Below are 23,316 nucleotides of genomic sequence, written 5' to 3' on the forward strand. Positions count from 1 at the left end.
TGCCTCCTAATTGTCCTTATCCCTAGGGTCCTATACCACAGCGAGGAAGACTTCTTCCTCCGCCTGGAAAGAACTGCAGCCCCTGCTCCTCTGCAAAAGCGAGAACCCATCACCGTCCTCACGATTGCCTCCCTCCTAGGTCTTGCAGGCGCTGGCACCGGAATCGCTGCATTAGCCAGTCAAGGCTCCGCCCTAACTCACCTCCGGGCGGCTGTTGACGAGGACATTTGTCACCTACAAAACGCTATTTCCCATCTTAAAAATTCTGTCAATTCCCTCTCTGAGGTAGTGCTCCAAAACCGCCGAGGTCTCGACCTTCTCCTCCTCAAAGAAGGAGGCCTTTGCACCGCCCTAGGAGAAGAGTGCTGTGTATATGCCAATTCCACAGGTCTCGCCGAGGACAGCCTAAAGAAGGTCCGAGAGGGACTGGAACAACGCAAAAGAGACCGTGAAGCCACCAGCTATTGGTCCCACATCTTTACCCCACTCCTCCCATACCTCCTCCCTCTCCTCGGCCCCCTACTAATGATTATTCTAGCTCTCACCTTAGGACCCTGCATTATCCGCAGAATTGTCCAGCTTGTAAGGAAACAAACGGATGCTATTTTTTCCTCGTTCGTGCAAGTCCAGTACCAGCGACTTGCCACCTCTGACGCTCCCTACTCCGAGATGACAACCAACCCTCCGCGACCTCACCGCCACCGGTCAACCCGCCGACCGCGAGGCCCTTCTCGATCGCCTGAACATCGCACCAACCTCGAGCTCCAGCTTCTCTGAACCTCCAACTTTAAACCCCCCACCCTCGTCCATCCCGCAAGCAGCAAGGCCTCTGTCGAGTGCCCGGGCGCCACACCAACGCCGAGCTCCAGCCTCGCTGAGCCACCGTCAACCCCTTTTCCCCTCCCCGACCTTCCCCTTCCCTCATCCCTTAGCGGACCTCTCCGGTAAGCTTCTTCCTTTAATTAGAAAAGAAGGGGGAAATGCGGGACACTGATTACGTGCTTTAACTTGGCGGGCCTGGGCTGGGGGACCGGATCCACCCCTGGGGAGGGTAGTGGGTACGGGTGAGTGCGCCCTCCACAGCCCCCCGGGCCTGGGAAAGTGAGGCCGGAGGCAGGCCCCATTTCCTCACCCAAAGTACCAATGTTAGGGGAGGCTTGCCGGAGGGAACCGCCTTTTCCCCACCCCCTTATCTTGCCCGGACACTCCCCGTTGCCAGAGCAACTCCCCCACCGCCAGTGCGCATGCACCGTTGCCAGAGCAACTCCTGCCCGTGACAAACAGCTTCCGCGTCCTCTCAGAACCAATCCAAGCCTTTAACCCTTACAGCTACCCCGCCCTCTAAACCGCCTGATATAAACTTGTACTCTCCCCTAATAAAGCTCTCTCTCTTGGTTTTCATCACCCAAAAAGAAACGTGTTCCGCCTGTTCCTTTCTCGCCGCCCTCCAAACTTTGCACGCCTCCCGCCGGGGACCTGGCCAAGTCCCCCGCCTCGCCCTCGCCTCCGGGAAAGAGCCCCCGCCGCCGGTACCCTCGGAGCAATCCTGGGAGCCTAGGATTTAGCAACCGGCCGCCACCCTCCCCCAGACGAATCAACTGCGACCGCAGCGGAGGAAAAAATGTTAGGTGCTGGGTTCTCTGTTTTGCCTTTGCCTTTTCATTTTGTCCTTGTGGTTTTTTGTTTTGTTTTTGAACAGTTTTATTCACATACCATACATTCCATCCTAAGCGTACAATCAATAGCTCTTGGTATAATCACAGACTTATGCATTCACTACCACAATCAATATGAGAACATTCTCATCAATTTATTCTTAATGCCTCAGATTTGTTTACTTGGTTCTTTGATAAGGGATATCCTAATGTAATAAATGCCTTTCAAGGATTATTGATAATATATGCATCCTTTCATAAATATTCTTGTCTCCTTTCCTGAGATTTCTGGAAGGATCAGAATAAAAAAAACCCAACAACAACAGCAAAGGAAAACTTTTTATTGACCATCTGTCGTGAGGCACATTTTGTAAACTGCCCATCAGCCTTCAGCTTTTAAACGTCATTGAAACTTTCAAATTTTAAATACTTGAGTGTGTTTTCTGCTTTTGTCTAATCTTTTCATCCTAACCATGAATGGTTTATAGAAGAAAGTATACCATAATTTTGTGTTTATTTTCTATTTCCTTGTGTTTATCTTATTTTTAAATTCTTTGAAGCTTGGATTGATTGTGTCCCCTGAACTCTGAGATTTCTATCAGATGCGCTACTTCATTAACTTACAATCTTCTATAGAACAATGTGAATGCATAACTCATCCCAGACACTACACCAGAAAATTGAAAGAGATTTTTGGTTGTCAAGTTTTTTGACTAAAGTATTTCAGTAGGTAAGTAACATTCCAAAATAATTAAAACCTGAAGTTGGTTATGTGAGCATTTATAATCTCCAATCCAAAAAGGAAGCCAGAAACAAGAAAAGGCCAAAGTTTGACAAATAATATTTGGAAAAGCTCTCTACCCTTTAAGTGACTCAAAGGAAAATTTAGGCGAACTCATTCTACAAATTCGTTTGGACAGTTGTTTACTTAGTACAAAAAAAATGAATAAACTTTCTTTCTAACGTGTGTGTGTATATATATACTCTTTTTCCTTAGATCTCCATGGATCTAAATAAGGCAATACATTCTGAATTAGAATGAACCATTTTGGATCACTATCAAATATATGGATATGCCAAAACTGCCCAGCTTTCAGTGATGTTTTAGCACAGAATCTACTAAAGAGCTGTCATACTTTCAGAATCATTTCCATTTCTCTTTCTTTCAGCTTTGTGAATTCTTTCTCTACAAGAACATATTATTCCCTAATGAGGACATTAACATTTTTCTTGTTTCTAACCTGCAGGCTTTTCCAACCAACTGAGCTACTTAATTATTTAGTTAGGAGATAGCACCCTAATTGGAAAGCACCCTCCTTCAGCAGTCAGTTCTAGAACTAATAGTTTCCAAGCTACAGCTTAGGAGGAATTTACCAAAGAAGCTCAAGGTGCTAATTATATGGCTGTATAATTTACATAGATTTATGTCACATTAGCATACATGTTTCATTTTTTTTTTAAATTGATCCTAGTGCAAACTGATGAAGGTAATTACTGGAATATTTTAGGATTTTTCTCTGTGATCAACTTAAGCACACCATTTATTTTTAAATGTGTGTTCATTTGTTCTAATGAGAAGTGTCTCAAATAGACTCAAATATAATTATTGAGCGTGTTTGAGACTATGTGGGAATTGATGTTGTTGTCCACTGGTTCTACATCCTCACTAGTCCCAGAAGTATTGGGGGAATCTGAATAATCAGAGGTTCAACTGTAATTATTCTAGGGTTGGCCGTCATTATTCTTTAAAAGCAATTTGTGTCATTCTAGTGAGCAGCCAGGGAAGAGAATCACTGTTGTAGTCAACAATAAGGCCTATAAAAGCAAAGTACATGCCACATTGGGAACACAATTCATAACACTAAAGTACGGATTTGCATGTAGTTAGAAAAGGAAATTTTAGATTGTACACATTACTAGAAAAAAAGCAAAAACAAACAAACAAACAAATGTAGGACTGTACAATGCAATAGTGAACCCAAGCATAAAGCATGGATTGTAGTTAACATAATTATGAAAATGTTCTTTCATCAATTGTAACAAATGTACCACACTAATGCAAGTTGTTTAATATAAGAGGTGGTATATGGGAACTCTGTATTTTAAACATGATTTTTTACAACTTCTCTAATTAAAAAAAAAAAAAATTTAAACCCACCACAACCACAAAATAGTAATTGAGTTATAATACACAAATTTCATCGGGGCATTACTGTAAGCATTTAAAAAAAATTAATCAGCACCTTGGAAAATCCTTGTTATAAATGACATGATGTCCAAATCATCAGTACTTTGCATCTTTCCTTTCTTTGGCAGGATTTAAAATTGTATGGGTTTCCCAGTAATTCTAAGTGATTAAGAAGAAATGTCTGTAATTTTTGAAATGGCTTTTATGCCTGTTATATCTTCATGCAAAATATAAGTTAATTCCTCTATATTCTCACATGCCCTGAATAGGAGCAAAACTATTTCTGTACACAAAGAAATAAAGTTGTATGCTATCAGGTGAATGAAACCCTGGAATGCAAAGGGCTTCTGACACTGATTCTGTTCCCACTTTTCTTGTTACACTGACTGTTTCTCTCTGATTCGAGTGATGGGAGATCTGTGGTGTTGCCTGGTGTTAATAATGATCACATAGCCCATTTTGTCAATGTTGTTTCTAATCATTAATTTCAAAATTCTATCAAATGCAAGGTTATTTCTGGCTGTGTCAGGCAGCTGGGATTCCAACAACCACCAAGGAACGCGTTTAGTTACCTGTAACTCTGAAAAGCCAATGTCGGCCATTTTTATTTTGGCTATGTTAATATGAGCATATTGAGCTCAAAGGAAGAAAAATGCACTAAGATTACGCTTGAACTTATGTTAAATATTCACATTCAAGTAATCACAGCAGAGTTCCTTTATTGACTTGATGTATGTGTATGTTTTTCAAAGCCACTAGGAGTCAATTGATGATTGTAATGATCTGTCTGGTAGTAAAATTAAAGACATAGACATAAAAAGAAATCATTGAACTACATTTAAGTATCTATTGACAAGATTAAATGTTTACCTTTCAAGTAAATAAGGAGAAACCCGATATTCTTCTGTCAAAGAAAACCAAAATTATGTGATAAAGCTTGTACAGGAAGTGTCATGTTTGAATTCTTGAAAGCTTTAAAAAAGGCTTAAATCAAAACAAACTTATGAAAAATGGGGACAAAAATTAAATTAATAATAGGGGGGATGGGGGAATGGGATGTTTTGGGTGTTTTTTTTTACTTTTATTTTTATTCTTATTCTTTTTTTTGGGGGGGTAATGAAAATGTTCAAAAATTGATTGTGGTGAATGCACAAATGTATGATGTTACTGTGAACAATTGATTCTACACTTTGGATGATTGACTGGTATGTAAATATATCTCAATAAAATTGAATTTAAAAAACAAACTTATGCTAACCATTAATAAATTCTTCTAGAGTGCTACCCGTTTGAGAGATTTCATATGATCTTCTAATGTTCCTATTTTTGTCCTTCAAATTATGCCTAAAAAATTTCCTCCACAAATGATTTGAGAGAAGAAATATGATGAAGTACTTCCAGCTTCCACTTGAAGCCAGCTGGTTAGTCAACTACATTTACTGAATGCCAGGTGGCTGACTGTACTATAATGGTTATTTTGCCAGCATCAGACTGCTTTTCTGCCAAATTTTCATTTACAAATGGACAAAATATGAATATGAATCAGGAATGGATGCAGTATAAAATTAACCCTAAATACATTTGATTTTTTTATTTGGATGTGCATTCTTACTGTCATAGATATGAAGTTACTGAATTAGGACAAACATGTATGTATCTGTTTCAGTTTGCAAAAGCTGCCAGAATGCAACTTATCAGAAATGGATTGGCTTTTTTTGAAATTGAAATTTATTCACACACCGTACGATCATCCATACAATCAATTGTTCGGATTACCATCATATAGTTGTTCATTCATCACACTGACCTATTTTTTGAACATTTTCCTTGTACCAGAAAAAGTGAAAATAAGAATAAAAAAATAAGAGTAAAGAAAGAACACCCAACTTGTCCCCCCTCTTCCCGCCCTATTTTTCCTTTAGCTTTTTGCCCTCATTTTTCTACTCATCCATCCATACACTGCAAAGGAGAGGCTAAACCTGCTTATAAATGGGCCTAACAGTCTTTGGATTGGCTTTTACAATGGGGATTTATTAACTTAAAATTCACAGTTCTAAGGCCATGAAATGTCCCAGTTAAGGCGTCAAAGGATGATACCTTCTCTGAAGACAGGCTGCTGGCATTCAGGGTTCCTCTGTCAGCTGGGAAAGCACATGGCTGGAGTCTGTTGGTCCTTCACTCCCAGGTCTTGTTGCTTTCAGTTTTGGGTTCCAGTGGCGTCCTGTCTGAGCTTCTGCGGGTCCTCGCTTAGTGTCTCTGGGGCTTTTCTCTCCAAACTCCCGGGGTGTTCCTCTCTCTAAGCTCTCTGGGCTTTTTCTGTCTTTTATCCTTATAAAGGACTCCAGTAAAGGATTAAGACCTACCTTGAATTGGGCAGGTCACATCTCAGTTGAAACAACCTAATCAAAAGTTCCCACCCACAATGGTCTTGCACCCACAGGAATGGATTAAAAGAACATGGCATTTTCTGGGGTACCAAACAGCTTCAAACCACCACAGTCTTTCAGCATGACATCATTTCACACATGTGATGCCAGTATTTCAGTAAGCTCTGTGAAGTCCAGATTCAGCAATTAAATCAACTTTTCATTTTATGTAGCATGTCCTGGAGTCTGTCCCATGCAATTTGCAACAGTCATAATGCCAAGATTTTTCTCTTAATTTCACCTTCAATTTTTTTTCTTTTGTGTCCTATAGAGGCATAGCATAGTATCTGTGGGAGATTGCAAAAGTGACGACAGTCCCATCCCTCCCAAGCTATCCTATTGCAGGATCAGAAACATGTTGGCCCAACTGACAGCCCAGTTGACAGCTACCCAGCACCCAGAAGCTCCAGGCAGCTCTGCTCAGCCCCATTAGTGAGCCCAGCCAAGACCAGAGGAATCAACTGGCTGAGTCCAAATTGCCAACCCACAGAGTCAAGAGCTAAATTAATGGTTGTCTTTCTAAGCCACTAAGTTCTTAGGTGGCTTGTTACTCAGCAGCAGCTAATTGATATGGATTCCTGTGCATTTTTGAAACCATTTTTCCTTTTGTGTCATGTTTCCTTCCCCAAAGTTGGAAACAAAATAAGAATTTCAGAACAAAATTTCTCCCCAGGAAATTGTATGTCTGGGGTGCCTCCTCTGTGTTCACCTGAAAGCCATTCTGGAAATTGATATTTTATTGTATTGTGCAGAAGCAAATGCCTGAAAATAACTGTATTTCTCCTTTCTTTAGAAATGAGGTTGAGTATATATATATATTAATGGACCAGTAGGCTTTGTAGAGAGCCTGCCTGTCCACAGTGAAAGCTAGGACTACACATTTGGGCGGACAGGGTCAGGGTAAATCATTGTACACATACTGCCCTGTGAAAGCTGATTTCCCCCAGCAGTCCATCCTACAGCCACAGGCTTCTGACAACTTACCTCCAAGGCAGGACAACAGTAGAGCTGCTCTCATGTTCGAGCATCAAAGTTTATTTTTGAAATGTGTTAATTTTCCCATGAAATTCTTGAGGCTTTTGGGGACACATGAAGGTATAGGCTAATTGCATAATTTGTTTTTTAACATCCCACCTCGTTACACAGAAGACACACAGTGGCTGTGGAGGGCTTGGAATATGAGTAAGCAGATGAGGGACCCTTCAAGGGTTACTAATTTAATGGTACTCTGTAAACTTCCCTCTCTCATCTGCATCTGTCTCGTTCCTGTCACTATGCCTGCCTTCACTCCATTGCTGGTTATTTCTTCTGATAGTAAAGGTTTTTTGATGTTTAGGAGCTCCTTATCAGAGTTGAATCTCCCTGCTTCCATGGCCTCAGACATCAGCTGTAATTAGCTGATAGCTGGCTGGGATGAAGGGCCATTGAGCAGGACATGGTGGTGGGTTCTGAGAGGTGGGGAGTGCCAGGAGAGGGGAGAGGGCAATCTCATTTATCTCACAATTTCAGAAATTTTCTTTGGGAGGCTCTGCCAATTACTAGCTATTGCCTCCCAGGCTTTTTCACATTCAGCTGATAACAATTTACCATCTTTTTTGAGATATTAGTGTTCCCTCATTATTGACTTACGGCAAGCTTTATTCCATTGTTGAGTTTATGTTTGAATCATAGAAATTTCATAAGGACACTCTACCCATCCTCCGTGATGATTTTCATAAACCAGGGAAGAGAAGATCAAAGAGAAGAAGTGCCTCTCAGGCTCTGAGTCTCTCCAACAAGTGCCTTGTTCCTCTGCCTAGATAAACACACCCCTAACAATTCTGGGATTTGTAGGAGCCTAGTTTGGGATTTATAAGGAAAGAAAAAGAAAGAGGGAGGAAGATGGAAGGAAGGAAGGAGGGAAGGAAGGAAGGAGAAGAAAGAAAGAGGAAGGAAGGACAGAAGGAAGGAAGGAAGGAAGGGGAAGGAAGGAAGAAGGAAGGAAGGAAGGAAGGAAGGAAAGAAGGAAGGAAGGAAGGTGTGCTGCTTTGAATGTATTGTGTCCTCAGAAAAAGCCATATTCTTTGATGCAATCTTGTGGGGCAGACATTTTAGTGCTGATTAGATTGGAATTCTTTGAGTGTTTGCATGGAAATGTGCCCCACCTAACAGTAGGTGACAACTCTGATGAGATAATTTCCATGGAGGCGTGGCCCCACCCATTCAGGGTGGGCCTTGATCAGTGGAGCCATATAAATGAGCTGATGGGCAGAGGGAACTCAGCGCAACTGAAAGTGACATTCTGAAGAGGAGCTACAGCCAAGAGGGACACCTTGAAGAATGCACTGGAACTGAGAGAGGAGCTTCAGCTTACAAAGACATTTTGGAGGCAGCCTTTGAAAGCAGACTTTTGCTCCAGAGAAGCTAAGAGAGGACAAACGCCACAAGAGCAACTAAGTGTGACATTTTTGAAGAGCTGAGGCCTAGAGAGGAACGTCCTGGGAGAAAGCCATTTTGAAACAAGAACTTTGGAGCAGTCACCAGCCACGTGCCTTCCCAGCTAACAGAGGTTTTCCGGACACCACTGGCCATCCTCCAGTGAAGGTACCTGATTGCTGATGTGTTACCTTGGTCACTTTATGGCCTTAAGACTGTAACTGTGCAACCAAATAAACCCCCTTTTATAAAAGCCAGTCCATTTCTGGTGTTTTGCATTCTGGCAGCATTAGCAAACTAAAACAGAAGGAAAGAAGGAAGGAAGAAGAAAGAAAGGAAGAAAGGAAGAAGGAAAGAAGGAAGAAGAAAGGAAGGAAAGAGGAAGGAAGGAAGATGGAAGGAAGGAAGGAGGGAAAGAAGGAAGGAAGGAAGGAAGATGTAGATTTCAATAGAAAAAAGGCCCCAGGAGGACAGATGTTTGTCAGATCTTCAGGTTCTCAAATCTGATCAGCTCTTGCTTTGGGTGATCACAAGAGCCCCGCAAGAGGTCAGAACTGGGGTAGGATTTGCACTCTAGCCATAGAGCTGTCAGGTTATGACAACTGGAGTAATATTTGCTTTCCCCTATTTTAGGAATAGAAGTCGCAAGGTTAAGGGTTGACAATTACTACAGGCCATCAGTGCTTCTCCCCACTGGAACTGACAGCCAACAAATGCTATTCCTTCCTTTGTTTAATGATCACACCATCTTCTTTTAATAAGCGGAATGATAGTAAGTCCTGAACACACTAGAGTCACGTCATTCATTACTGTGGCAGCTTGAGGACCCCTGTGCTGGGTAATGGAGGAAACTCTGAAAGGGGGAATCTACAAGGATATAAAGAAATTGCCTTAGTTTGGTCTCCTGAGAGGAGATCTTGGGTGCAGGTAGTTAATTCAGAGGTGAATGGGAGTGAAGGTCTTGGAGAATACGTCAAAGAAGGAAAAAACAACGAACAACCGGGAACTGCTGAGAGCAAGTGGGGCTCAGCCCTGCTGGGAGCCATCAGGACCCACATAGGATACACCCCAGAATTCCCAACCCAAGGACCGGGAGCTGGGCTTTTATACACCCCATGTCTTCTTCCACTGATGGAGGGTTGACCCCAGAGGCATGAACATCCAACCCCTACACACACTCACACACACACACACACTTTTAGGCTGTACCTGTGCTCAGATTGTGTGAATCCCAAAGCTTTAGAGAAGGCAGAGAGTTTTGTAGCCAGTGCTTAAGGTGCACCCAGAACTGTCTGCCACGGTGCAGGTGGAGTTGGCCATGGGCTGAGGAGATGTGGATTGAGGCATCAAGATCTTATCCTGGACCCATGAATCTTGAAGACGATTGTATAAAAATTAGCTTATGAGGGGTGACAATGTGATTGGGAAAGCCATATGGACCATACTCCTCTTTGTCTCGTTTATGGATGGATGAGTAGAAAAATGGGAGAAGGAAAAAAAAAAGATCTTATCCTGAGATAAGGACAACCCCTCACAGGCTGACCTAGGTCCAGGTCCAGGACACCACCTTGACTCCCTGATTCCTTCCTTCAATAAGAAAGACATAGATGGGCTTTTTATTGGTAGGGTACAAGAAGGAAAGCCAGTTGAACCTTGAAAATGTACAAATATCAAGATAGGTCATGGTTAATAGTCCCAGACAATGTTCTGGAGGTTTGAATGTGTGGACAGATGCTAAGTCTAGAGTCTGGAATCTAGACTTATACATGCTGGTTTGAATGTATTATGTCCCCCAGAAAAAGCCATATTCTTTGATGCAGTCTTGTGGGGCAGACATTTTGGTGCTGATTAGATTTGCATGGAAATGTGCCCCACCCAACTGTAGGTGATAACTCTGATGAGATATTTCCATGGAGGCATGGCCCCACCCATTCAGGGTGGTTCTTTATCAGTGGAGCTATATAAATAAGCTGACAGGCAGAGGGAACTCAGTGCAGCTGTGAGTGACATTTTGAAGAGGAACTACAGCCAAGAGGGACACTTTGAAGAAAGCACAGGAGCTGCAGATGAGAGACAGTTTGAAGACAGCCGTTGAAAGCAGACTTGCTCCGGAGAAGCTGAGAGAGGACAAATATCCCAAGTGCAACTCAGAGTTGACAGTTTTGAGGAACTACAGCCTAGAGAGGAACGTCCTGGGAGAAAGCCATTTTGAAACGAGAACTTCAGAGCAGATGCCAGCCACGTGCCTTCCCAGTTAACAGAGGTTTTCCGGACACCATTGGCCATCCTCCAGTGAAGGTACTCGATTGCTGGTGTGTTACCTTGGATACTTTATGGCCTTAAGAATGTAGCTATGTAACCAAATAAACCCCCTTTATAAAAGCCAGTCCATTTCTGGTGTTTTGCATTCTGGCAGCATTAGCAAACTAGAACTATATATATGTATATACATATATATATATATATGCATATACATGGCATAATAGTTTCTAGCACTTACAAGAAACCTACATAAGTAGAAGTTGTTGATGTTATTATTCTCTGATTTTTCAGGCAAACATAGTTTTGTTGCTTGAATTTCCCCCATTATACCCATCTCTGTCTTGCATTTAACTTATTCAATTATTTTCCTGTCTTTCACTCTACCTGACTGTGAGCCCCTTCAAGAGAAGGCTGTCCTTTCTTTTTCTTTGAATATTCAGAACCTAACATGATATTAGCACACAATAATGTCTTTGAAAGTATTGCTCAAATGAATGAATGATGCAATGGTTCCATAATACTTATAAAGTTCAGATTTCTTAATATGGCATGCAAACTCCTTCAGAATATGCCTGCAACTTCCCTTTTAAATCCCTTCTGCCACCTTCCCACTTTCCCATCTCATATTCTATCCAGAGAAGTGATATGTGCTATTTACCTCCACAATTTGCTCATGCTATTCCCACATTCATATAAAATGTCTAAGAATGTCCTCCCCTCTTTCTCTGCTTGGCGAATTTCTTTACCCCCTGAGGTCCTCTTTGAATGTCACTACCTCTGTGAGATTTTCCAGATGATTCCAGCCCCCAGCCAGAATATACAGCTCTTTTTGATGTTTTCTCCTAGGTCTTTGTTCTTCTGCTTGCCACTTGTGAAAATAAATTGTGTTTGGTCGCATGCATGTCACTCTTTCTCCCTCTTTTACTTTGCCGGCTCCTTCTGGAATGAGGGTGTCTAGGCTGCCAGATCCTCAATAAATACTTGTTGAAGGTCAATGCCTGGTGACTTGGATGCTTCGGGTAATGTTTAGCTTTCTGTCTGCTGCATCGACTTAGAGTTCAGTAGATTATTTCTCCTAGCCAGGATAATCAAAGGCATTCGATGATGCTGGCTGGGTGGTCTGGGCCTGGAGGAGTCACAGATCATTAAACTTTATCCTTCGTATTCAGTGAGCTGGGTAGTCAGCCAGGCTGTTTCAGCGAGCCCCTTTTGTTGTCGTCCCCTGCACTGTTGAGCTCAATCATCCAAATTATACTTCTTGGGCTGATGAGTCCTGGAAACCAACATGCTTTACATCCTACTCTCTTGACTTGACCCAACTTACTTTTATATGTTGGAGTTTTTCCTCTATCGTTCCACAGAAAATTGGTTAAGAAAACCTAGTTCTTGTAGTTAAATCTTTTTTTGTTTACTGGATGGATTCTAATCACTGCCTGGTAAAAAGAAATAGTTTGGCATTCCAGTCTCAGATTGATATTCATCTGAGGATGTCTGTCTTTGGGTTTACAGAGGATCTGACTGACAGCCAGATTTGGGGGTAAGGGGAGAGGAGGAATAATGAAAAATCATACCCTGAGGAAGGGCACCAAATGTGACAGTGGACTTCCTTAGCTATCTTGGTGCTCAGCCATCAGAGGGTGAGAGAGCACAGCTCCCAGCAGGGACCCCAATTCTCTATTTCAGAGACTCTGCTCCTCTGGACTTTTACGTCTTCTCCCGCCCTTCCCCCTACTCCTTCCTCAGAGCCTAAATTCTGCATCAAAGTGTGTTCAGGGTTATTATCTTCATCACCAGGCTTAGTCACATGAAACCAAAGGAGTAACAAGTAATCCTCTTCCACAGTGTCTGAGTCCTAATTCTTTTCAGACATGTCTTCAATCTAATTGGCACGTGCATACACAGACATACACAGAAGAAATCGCTTCAAGTCAGATACTAATGCAAGTGCACATTTTTGTGCCTGGTATTTTAATTTAAGCCTTTCAAAACTTTTTTCTTTAAGTATTAGGGCTTTCTACTGAGAAATATATTGTGGATTTAAACATTACTTTGCATTGAAATATAAGTTAAATTGGGTTGATAAGATTTCACTTCAAGTATTAAAACAAAGAACATACTAAAATCTAAAACTCATGTTCACAGCGTGAAATAGGTGGATGGCAGTATTTGTTTATACAACAAATTCAATTGTGCATAACAAGTTCAAGACACAGACCTGCTTACTGTAGCTCCAAGAGCTCCATGGTTACGGAGAATTTTCCAGTGGTATCATTATCATGTAACATGAGAAACAGAAATGTGACTTCAAATGGTTGTATTGTAGTGATAGGTTATTTTTCCAGAGGATTGGCTGTCTATTGAGAGAGCTGCTAGGTAGTCTCATTTAATGCCTATGTTAACACCACTAGGTAGATTTTATTGTTCCCATATTACAAATGAAGAAACAATGGTTGAGAGAACTTGGATGTAATTCCGATAGTAGCTGTTCTTTTTATTTAGCACCTACCTACTAATCTCCAGCCCTTTTGAACAAAGCTGGATCAGTGTATAAGGAGAGATTGGTTCCAAAGATTCTCAGCTGGGGCTGGATTTTAGTGAGCTAAACGTCTTTTATGTCTGATACTAGTCTTTAAAGAAAAACATCTAAAGAGATGAACTTACATGGGTAAATCCAAAATAAATGCATTGCCAGAACTTACACTAAACTCTTCTTTCCTCGTGCCTGGGCTAATGCCATAATCTTCTAACTGACTTCTTTGAGTCAGTCCCTCTTACTCGTTTTGTGTTCTGCCTTCTAGTAATTCTTCACAAAGCGTATTGCACTCCTTTCCAAACCTGGGTTTTAAAATTCAAAGCTCAGATCTCTTCTCCCTCTGTATCACACTAGCAGGTTGTTTATACTACTCCTCTGATACGTAACTTATCCTCTCTTGTGGTTTAGCAACATGCACACAATTTATATTTCCCTATGGAATGTGAGTGGTTGAAGGGTTGAACTCTTACTTAGCCAAAGTAAACACTTGATAAATCATTATCAAATTTAGAAGTTTTCACCAGGCAGCAGAAAAGGCATTATTTCTGTTCAGTGACTGGCTCTTCAAATGGGCTCCGCTCAGTCATTCTGTACATTCTTAGAACACCTAAAAACCTTCCCACCATCTCATCTTGATTTACCCAGATCCCCATCTCTGCCTTATTTCAATCCCTTATTCTTTGTTCTCTTCTTCCCCCGAACCCCTTGTCCCTGCCTTCCAGACACCAAAACCTACCACTGGCCTTCCCAGGTTTGATGGCACATTTGATCCTCAAATTTGTTTCTCCAACTCTGATACTTGGCATCCCGTCTTGGATACAATCAATATTTACCATCTTGTAATTTGTGCCAGTAATTTTAGATATTCCCACTGTGGTGGCCTGGAGCTCTGTACCCCAGAAAAGCATGTTCTTAAACTCAAGCCTTTCCTGTAGGTGTGAACCCTTGTAAGTAGAACCTACTGATAAGGTAAGTTCAGGTATAGTGTGGCCTAACTGAATCAGGATGGGTCTTAATCCCCTTACTGATGGCTTTATAGGGAAGGTTACAGAGAGAGAGAAAGCCAGAGAGAGCAGCCAGAAGTTGAAAACCAACCCAGAGAGAAAAAAGAAGCCAGGAGAGGTCACCATGTACATTGCCGTGTGGCAGAAAAGCCAAGGACTAAGAACCAGCCTGAGAACACCACAGTCTTCTGGGAGAAAGCATCACCTTGATAACACCTTGATTTTGGACTTCTCCTAGCCTCAAAAACGTGAGCCAATAAATCCCTGTTATTTAAGCCAACCCATTGCAGGGTATTTGCTTCAGCAACCAGAAAACTGAAACACCTTCTATCTCATTCTGGCCCGTGAGACTAACACTACCTGGGCCCACCCACCCTGTCCCCTGCCAGGGAATATGGATCAAACACATTGACCAAAATACTAAAAATATTTGGAATACGTTATCCCCTGAGTATTAGGTGGCTTAACAGAATGGACCTCACTGGGCTCCTTATAACAACAAAGTGTGGGTTCATCCAGGTTTTGGCAATCAGCCACGCCGCATTGAGCGGAAGGAGCTCCAAGAGAAAAGGGCATCAAGTATAACAGATCCTTGGTGTTGGAGCCAAGACATGAAGATTCCAGTTCTAGAACTGTCAAATACAGGTAATAATATAACAAGTTTAAGTCAAAGGGGTTATCACAAGGGTCAAGCCAGGTGAGTGTGGAAGTCCTTTGGAAACACTGACTGTGAGTCATATATAAGATGCAACCCTATCTGTGACTGCCTTCCTTGGGGGGGAAATAGGGGTGTTGGACAAGATTCTTCCAGATCCCTCCAGCCCTGCTCTTCCACGCAAGGACCATCTTAACATGATTCCATCTCCTCCACTGAGGAGTTCATGGATGAAATCACAGAGGCACAAGGAGGCCCGGAGACCTGCTCAAGTTCATTACCTAGAGAAATGTGCTTTCTCTGCTCAGCTCCTGGATCAGACCACGTCCCCACCTCTTCCCAGATCTGCTGGGCTGGCCTCTTCTCCCAGGCCCACCGTGCATGGCCTTGCAGCAGCTCATGCTGTTCCCGCAGCCCGAAGGCCCCAATGTCACCCTGCCACTGCCTCAGCTTTTGATGCTGCCGACCCTTTCAGGCTCTCTGGGATGTGGGAGCCTGGCTCAGGCAATGACCCCTTTTACACCCAACCCAGTGGGTCCCAGTCACACCCAGCCTTGCATTGCCCAGAAGCATGGAGGAGCTGAGTCACAGGACCCAGACATGCAGAGGAGTTAAGCCCTCATGGGGTGGGAAAAAGCCTCCCAGGACAATGTTTGCCCTTCTTCTCCCCAGGGGATGCAGGGCTGTGAACAGCCTCTCTGGCTGTGTGCCCCGTGATGGAGCCACCAGCAGGGTTTTCTTGGGAAGCTCTGGCCAGTTTGGTGATGAACCACCCTGTGTTTGTTTCTTCCTCCCTTCCTCACTCTCCTTTCCCTCTCACTCTTGCTTCCCTGAGATTGCACACCCTACCCCCCAATAAAACCAGTGGTATACAGCCTCAGGGTCTGGTTTCAAGGGACCCTGGGTGAAAATAGCTTCCTAATGTAGAGACTTCTCATCATGCTAGGCTCAGTTCTGACAGTGGCATGGGGATGTTTCTGGGTGTTGTCCTGTAAAGAAAAATCTGCATTAGCAAGCTGCCTTTTCTCATTGTTTTTGCATATTTCCATTAGAAAAATATTTGGTAGAAAAATATAAAATCACATCAAGAATTTTAAAAATTTAAAAAGTTAAAAAATCATGATATTTTGCAATGAAATGATAACATTTAAACTGCAAAATGTGCATATGCTTGCCTTGCAACTTGGAGTGGCAAATTGATTAAATAAAGCACTCCAGAGGGACATATTTGATAGTGTGGTGGCTTAATTTTATGTGTCAACTTGGCTAGGTCATGGTGTCTGTTCGCTTGGTCAAACGCTGGCCTGGTCGCGGTGTGGAGGTAATTTCGTAGGTGGGATTTGCATCTACAATCAGTTGACTCTAATTAAAGGAAAGTCCTCCCATAATGTGGGTGGGCCTTAACAGCAAGAACTGAGGGTTCTGGGGATCAGAAGGAATTCTGCCTCAAAACTACACCCTCCATCCTTCCTGAGTTTTCAGCCTAAGGAATTCAGACTCAGGAATTCAGCATCCCTTTCATTGCCTGCAGCCTGCCCTCGAATTCAGACTCGCCACACTGGTGTTAGCCAGTTCCTTATAATAAATCTTTCTCTTTCTCCCTCTCTCTCTCTATATATGTACATTCCATCCCACCCCTATATATATAAATATAGTTGGCTGTTTCCCTGGAGAGCCCTGTCTGATGCAGATAGTGTCTGCAAGTTTCCTGCTCCAATGATTTACATTTTGGAACATGCAACCTTTACGTATTTACACTCTGATTCCATCGCATTTTCAGAGAAGCCATTATGCTTTTAGAAAGTCATTTTAAAAGGAAGAGAAGACGAGGCAATGTCAGTGGCACCCGGGACTCTTGGAATGTGGGAACAATGTGAGTTGTGGAGGGCTAAATCTCAACATGCACCAAGGAGCAAATTTCCTGGTTTGCTTAGCAGAGTAAACAGAACTATAGGGAGGTGTGAAAATTCTGGATGTAAAATGACTAAGTAGCAAAATTGCAGGAGGCCTGGCCCAGGGACACTTCACTACTTCTGGTAGTGAAATTCAGAAAGTGTTAGGGCCCAGGAGTTTTTCCAGCAGAATTCAACCTGAAAGTTTGAATCACCTTGGGTAATACACAGCTCCTGCTAACGTTTTGCTGAGAGTAAATTGGTGGAAATAAATGCACTTAGGTTTGAGATTTGCAGGCATTTGTGTAATAGCGTGTGGAGCCTTAGGTAGCTAAAACCATGCGAATGGTTGACGAAGTAACTGTAGTTCAAGTATGAATGATGAGAAACTGCAGCCCGAGAGAGATGGAGGGTCTCCAGAGTGAATCTAAAGACCCTCACACTGCACTTCTCAGCAGAGAATATCAACCTGTGTGGGACAAAGTCACGAGCACAAAGGAAAGTCTAGGATGGAAGACAAGACCCGATATCCTTTGCAACACCTAACCTAACGTTTCGGCAAGAGGCATTACCAGACCCACATCAGAAAGCAGTTGTGGTTTTTGTTTGGAAATAAGTGTGTATTTGAACCATATATACTTTATTCCATACATTTATTTTAGTTGTTTTCTCCTTTTTTTTTAAAAAAATAGAATTATTAGAAAAAGATCTCCATAGCATACACCAAAGACGGGTTGTCTGAAACAGGAGGACACAACTGGTAACTGTATGGATTCTGTTCTGAGCTGAGCTTCAGGGTGGTCCTGAGAGGACCCCAAAAGCAGAGAGCCCCTGGGCCTCAAGTGGCTTGGGTAGAAGGACTTGGAGCCGTCAGGCAGGGCAGGGCAGGGCAGCCAAGAATCAAAACGCTGTTTTCCCATGCAAAGACGGGCAAGCAGGAGAGCAGTCAGAACAGGTTGTTTCTAGAACCTCCCGGCTGGAGAAATAGGGAAGAAGTATTCAGTACACAAAGACAGGTCAGATAAACAAAGGAGCGTAAACACTGGGAGCAGATTGCCAACTAGAACTGTTGAAAGGGGCCAGTGAGACGGAAGTCATTAAGAACCTTCTTTGTTGAGCCTGTGATGACCAAGATGGCACATAGCAGAGAGCTGAGGCTCATCAGGATGATGGCATTTTGCTGCAGCAAGGGGGTCAGATCGTATGTGATCTGCCAAGGAGACTGTGTGACAGCTCACTCTTTCCCATATTCGTTGACCTACCTTCATTGTTTAAAGAGCAACTGACATGGACTCTGATGCCCAGGATGGCACTTCAGAAGTGGTATCCCTTACAGAATGGGGCTCAGATAAGGCTGTTTGAATTTAAATGTGCTGCTAACTGCACGTATCTTGATTAATCATATGCGTCTACTGTGAAATACCAAATGTGGCTATTGGAATCCACGCATCCTGCACACCTTACATATTGAGGTTTGCTGTGGCAAAGGACACCTCTGTGGTTTTTCTTCAATGCGCTTCTGATTGAGAAGTAACTTTCCTAGGTCAGGCTTCCTTAGAGAGTCCAAGCTCACCTCTAGACCAGGAGGTCCAGGTGACGATGGCTTCTGAGCTGACTGCCCCCGGAAATCTGGTGGACGAGGTTTCCTGGTGGTAGGACGAGAGTCAGGGAAGACGGGAGTTGGATTCAGGACCAGGGCTCGGGGACTGGGTCAGAGTTGGCCCAGAAGAGCAGCAGCTGCCCTGGGACTCCGGCTGCATTGGGGCAAGATAGGACCAAGGGTGTAAGGCCTCGCTGTCCCCCGCTGGTGGGAGCCCTGGGTCTCAAGGGGGACAGAAGGGAGCAGAGCCCATGGCTTCAGTGCCTGACTGGGAGTTATATGGTGAATGGTGCCCTGGCTACTCTCTGTCAAAGACAAATCCTGATGGCTTCAAACAGTCCTCTACAACATGCTTGCCTGCAAGAGTGGAATAAATCTTACAGAATAAGAACATAGGATTAGTAATAAATACAGAAAGAAGGAAGGAAGGAAAGAAGGAAGGGAGGGAGGGAGGGAGGAAAGAAGGAGGAAAGAAAGAAAAAAAGAAAAAGAAAGAAAAAAAAAAGAAAAAGAAAGAAAGTAAGAAAGAGGCATGTAAAACAAATGCTTTATTCCCCACTTCATTGCTTTAAATGCTATCCAATTTTGGAGCAAAAGTGGGGAGCGTTTGACATATAATTTAATCACAAACATGACCTGTGTGGTGCTTTTCAGCAGTTGTAAATCAGATTTGTGTACTCCTATACATTATGAAAAATGTATTTCTTCCCTTTGTCACATTTGTTTTCATCAGAAAACTATGGGGGTCCCCAAATCAAGAAAGGATTAAGATTAGGAGGGTGAAGGGTCAGATTCACTCATGAACTTATGATGGCCTGGTTTGGGTAAAATTCTGAAAACACATGGAGGCAATGATGTAGACTATTTACTTGCTTTGCATGACTTTTTACAGGCCTTCCGTGAGAGGGCATTTCTACTATTACAATATGCATAATTCTATGGAAGCAGATGAGAAATCCAAGCAGATAAAGGAAATGTTTAACCACTTCTGTTTTTTCTAAAAAGTGAAGAACTAAAGGAAAACTGAAATCTAGCATCTCAGAATCATAATCCTGGGAGGAATTTAAACTTAGTGACTTTGTCTGGATTGGAGTTTCACCAGGGTATAAACAAGATGGAACCTACTAGATGTAGATAAATAACATGGAGTCGACTATGTAGCTGGATCCTTTTGTCAAGGTGGAACCTACTAGAACAACATTTTGTAGATGGTGATCTGTATCTGTAACTCCCAGATACTGGAGTCATAAATTGCTGCCCTTACCCTGTTGTTCTCCCTCACCAGACCACCAGAGGCCATCTGGGGCACACCGTGCATTCTTAGAAGAGTTTGCTGAATAAATAAATAATGATTAAATATACTAATGGGAGATAAGCCAGGAAGAAACATTTTTAACTTTAGATAACAATACATTCTTCAGTTTTCAATTAATCCCTGCCAGCTTTCAGGTAATTTCCTTTAACCTAAGATTACCAGAAATCCTGATTTTGCAGACATTAAAAACCTTATTTTGATTTTGCTTATGTGAAATACCTAGAAGATGTTTCATAGAGACAGAGAGTAGATTGCAGGTTACCAGGGGTTGGGGGGTGGAGGGGAGGGTGGGGAGGAAGAGGGAATTACAGCCCGGTGGGTGCACTTTCTGTTTGAGGTGATGAAAAAGTTGGAGTAATGAATATTGGTGATGGTAGCACAATAATGTGAATGTAATTAATATTATCAGATTGTAAAACTGACAGTATTATGGGAATTTTTGAGGTGTATATACATTACTACAATGAAAATGAAAACAAATCTTACTTTATGAAAAATGAAGCTATGTTTGCAGGGAACCCGGAGAAGCTGCATCCCTTAGACTCATTCATTTATCTAAAGACCAAATTTGCAGACTCCACATGTATCATCAAACGGGTGACTTGAAAGTTTGTCTCTGACTAAGGAGCTTAGGAGCTTCAGCTCTTCCCAGTGTCTTTCTAAGGCCAAAGATACACTTTTCCCAGGAGGAGGAAGAGGGGTGGGATTCTTAGGATATCCTGGCTCCAGTACAGACCCCAACATAAACCCACCTGCTCAGCCTGAAACTTACAGAACAAGAAAGGAAACTAAAGTCTTTGGTCTTTCCCTTCCTTCCTTTCCTTATCTTCTGATTCCTTCCTGCCCTGCTTCCTTCCTCTTAAACTTTTCCCAAATTTGTTCCTCAGAAGTATGAGTGCTACTCTGAACCAAAGTATTGTAGACATCAAAGTTAAACTAAAATTATTTCCTGATAGCTTGAAGCTATTTGGGCAGTGTTTTAATTACCTACACTATGCAAATACCACCAAATGGGTTGGGTTAAAAAATGAGAATTTATTTGCCCACAGTTTAAGGCCAAGAGAAAGTCCAAATCAAGGCATCATGAAGGCGATGCTTTCTTCCCTGAGACTGGCATTCTGGGGCTGGCTGCCGGCAATCCTTGGCTCCTCTGCCATGTGGCAAGTCACATTGTGGCATCTCCTGGTCTCTCCCTTCTTTTCCAGGTTCCATCCATGTAGCTTCTTGCTTCCATGGCATTCTCACTCTCTGTCTGAATTTTATTCTCTTCTAAAGAACTCCAGTAATAGGATTAAGACTCACCCTAATTGAGGTGGGACACACCTTAATTGAAGTAGCTTCATCAAAAGGTCCTACTTACAATGGGTTCACACCCATGGGAATGGATTAAGCCTCAAAACATGTTTTTCTGGAGTACATGCAGCTCCAAACCACCACAGGGGGAGAGGGAGTATAATATGGTTTCAGAGCCATGGCCCATCTGGATCAATTCTGCTGCTCAGCTGCTCTAGACCCGAGTGGCCCTGGGCTGGGGACTTAACACCTCTGTGCCTCAGTTTCCACTTCCATTTGTTTGCTATTGTATCTCTTGGGCAAGATGCTTAACCTCTCTAAGTGTCAGAACTCTCTTCTATTTAAAGATGCTAGTGATACTGAACCCACAGAGTTGTTGAGAGTACTATATGAAATATTGTGTGCAGGGTGCTTGGTTCCTGGCTTATAGTGAAAACCCAGTAAATGATAGCTACTTTTATTATTTTTTTTAATGCCTAAAAATATGGGAAACAGCTGCTCAGTCATCAAGAAATCTATATATGCTTTAAAACAGCCCTTTGATGCTTTGGGCTAAAAAGTTGCCATGCTTCTTCACTGTGTTCAGGGGAATGTGTGACTAAGGGTTGGATGTGTATAACCCACAGGCCACGAAGTTGCCTGCAACTGTGGAGCTGCGTGCATCCACGGAGCTGCCTGCATCCACAGAGCTGCCTGCATCCACGGAGCCACCTGCAACCACAGAGCTGCATGTATCCACAGAGCTGCCTGCAATCATGGAGCTGCTTGCATCCACGGAACTGCCTGTATCCATGGAGCTGCCTGCAACCACGGAGCTGCCTGCATCCAGGGAACTGCCTACAACCATGATGCTGCCTGCAACCACGGAGCTGCCTGCATCCACAGAGTTGCCTGCAACCACAGAGCTGCCTGTATCCACGGAGCTGCCTGCAACCATGTAGCTGTCTGCATCCACAGAACTGCTTGCATCCATGGAGCTGCCTGCACCCACAGAGCTGCAGGCATCCAGTGGGATTTTGTCAGATAAGCTAGATTGTAAATGCTTTCTGACACAGTATTTATTGAAATGCCATTTCCAGTAAGTGTCTTTTCATTTCTCTCTAGACCATGCCTAAACAATTAAACATAGCATGTACTTTACTAACATTTTCAAGCATCTTTGAATCATTTAAAAATTTTCTTGTCCTATTATATTCTAACAAGCAGCTCTTTGACATGCCTACCTCTGCTTCAGAAACCATGAAGAAAAACAGTGGATATGGCCACGACACATATTTGAATGGGCTTTTCTTGGGAAAAGCCTTAGATTGTGGACTCACCAGAATATCTCCTTTGAGTTACAATTATGTTTTTCCTTGACCACGTCTTAATTTTTTTGGTAAAAATTTTGACAATATTATCATGTGGCCTAGTGATACTCATAAAGTTCTGCACTCAAAATTTCATTTAGAATTTGAGGCTGGGGAAGACTTAGTCTCCATTGGGTAGGACCACAGCCTAAAAACACAGCCTAAAGGATGTTGGCCATATCCTCTCTTTCTTCCACTGCCAGAAGCTCAGAGCCAAATTTGGTTCAGTCATAGCAAACATTCTGAAATCATTGCACTAACCTTTATGGAAAACATATTTCTTTGGCTTTAATTATCTATTTCTCTTTTATTAACCTTCTTACATGTGTCCTTGTTTTAATCTGTCTTTTTTAATTTAAAGAGGCCAAATAAATTACCCAAAGGGCTCCATTGAACAGATTTGGATGCATAACACTACTCCACATCATGGAATCACTGGGATGGCGTTGGACATGGGGTTGTCCCTCAGTGGCACATTCAGCCTCATTAGAACCAAAACCCACCACTCTCACAGGATTCAATTCCCTAACATTTTGGAAGCTAGAACCACTTAGGAAGCAATTTCCTCATTCTGGGCATGTCCCTAGGAAATAGGATCAGTAACATTAAAATGCTCTCTATTAAATTGTTATATTAAAAACAACCCACAACAAGTACAGCAACAAGAGTCAAAAGTAATGAGCTAGTTGTTATGGCATTTCCTCCTTTATTCCTAAATATTTCAACAAA

Source organism: Choloepus didactylus, chromosome 16 (assembly GCF_015220235.1).
Source record: "Choloepus didactylus isolate mChoDid1 chromosome 16, mChoDid1.pri, whole genome shotgun sequence".
Classification (NCBI taxonomy): domain Eukaryota; kingdom Metazoa; phylum Chordata; class Mammalia; order Pilosa; family Megalonychidae; genus Choloepus; species Choloepus didactylus.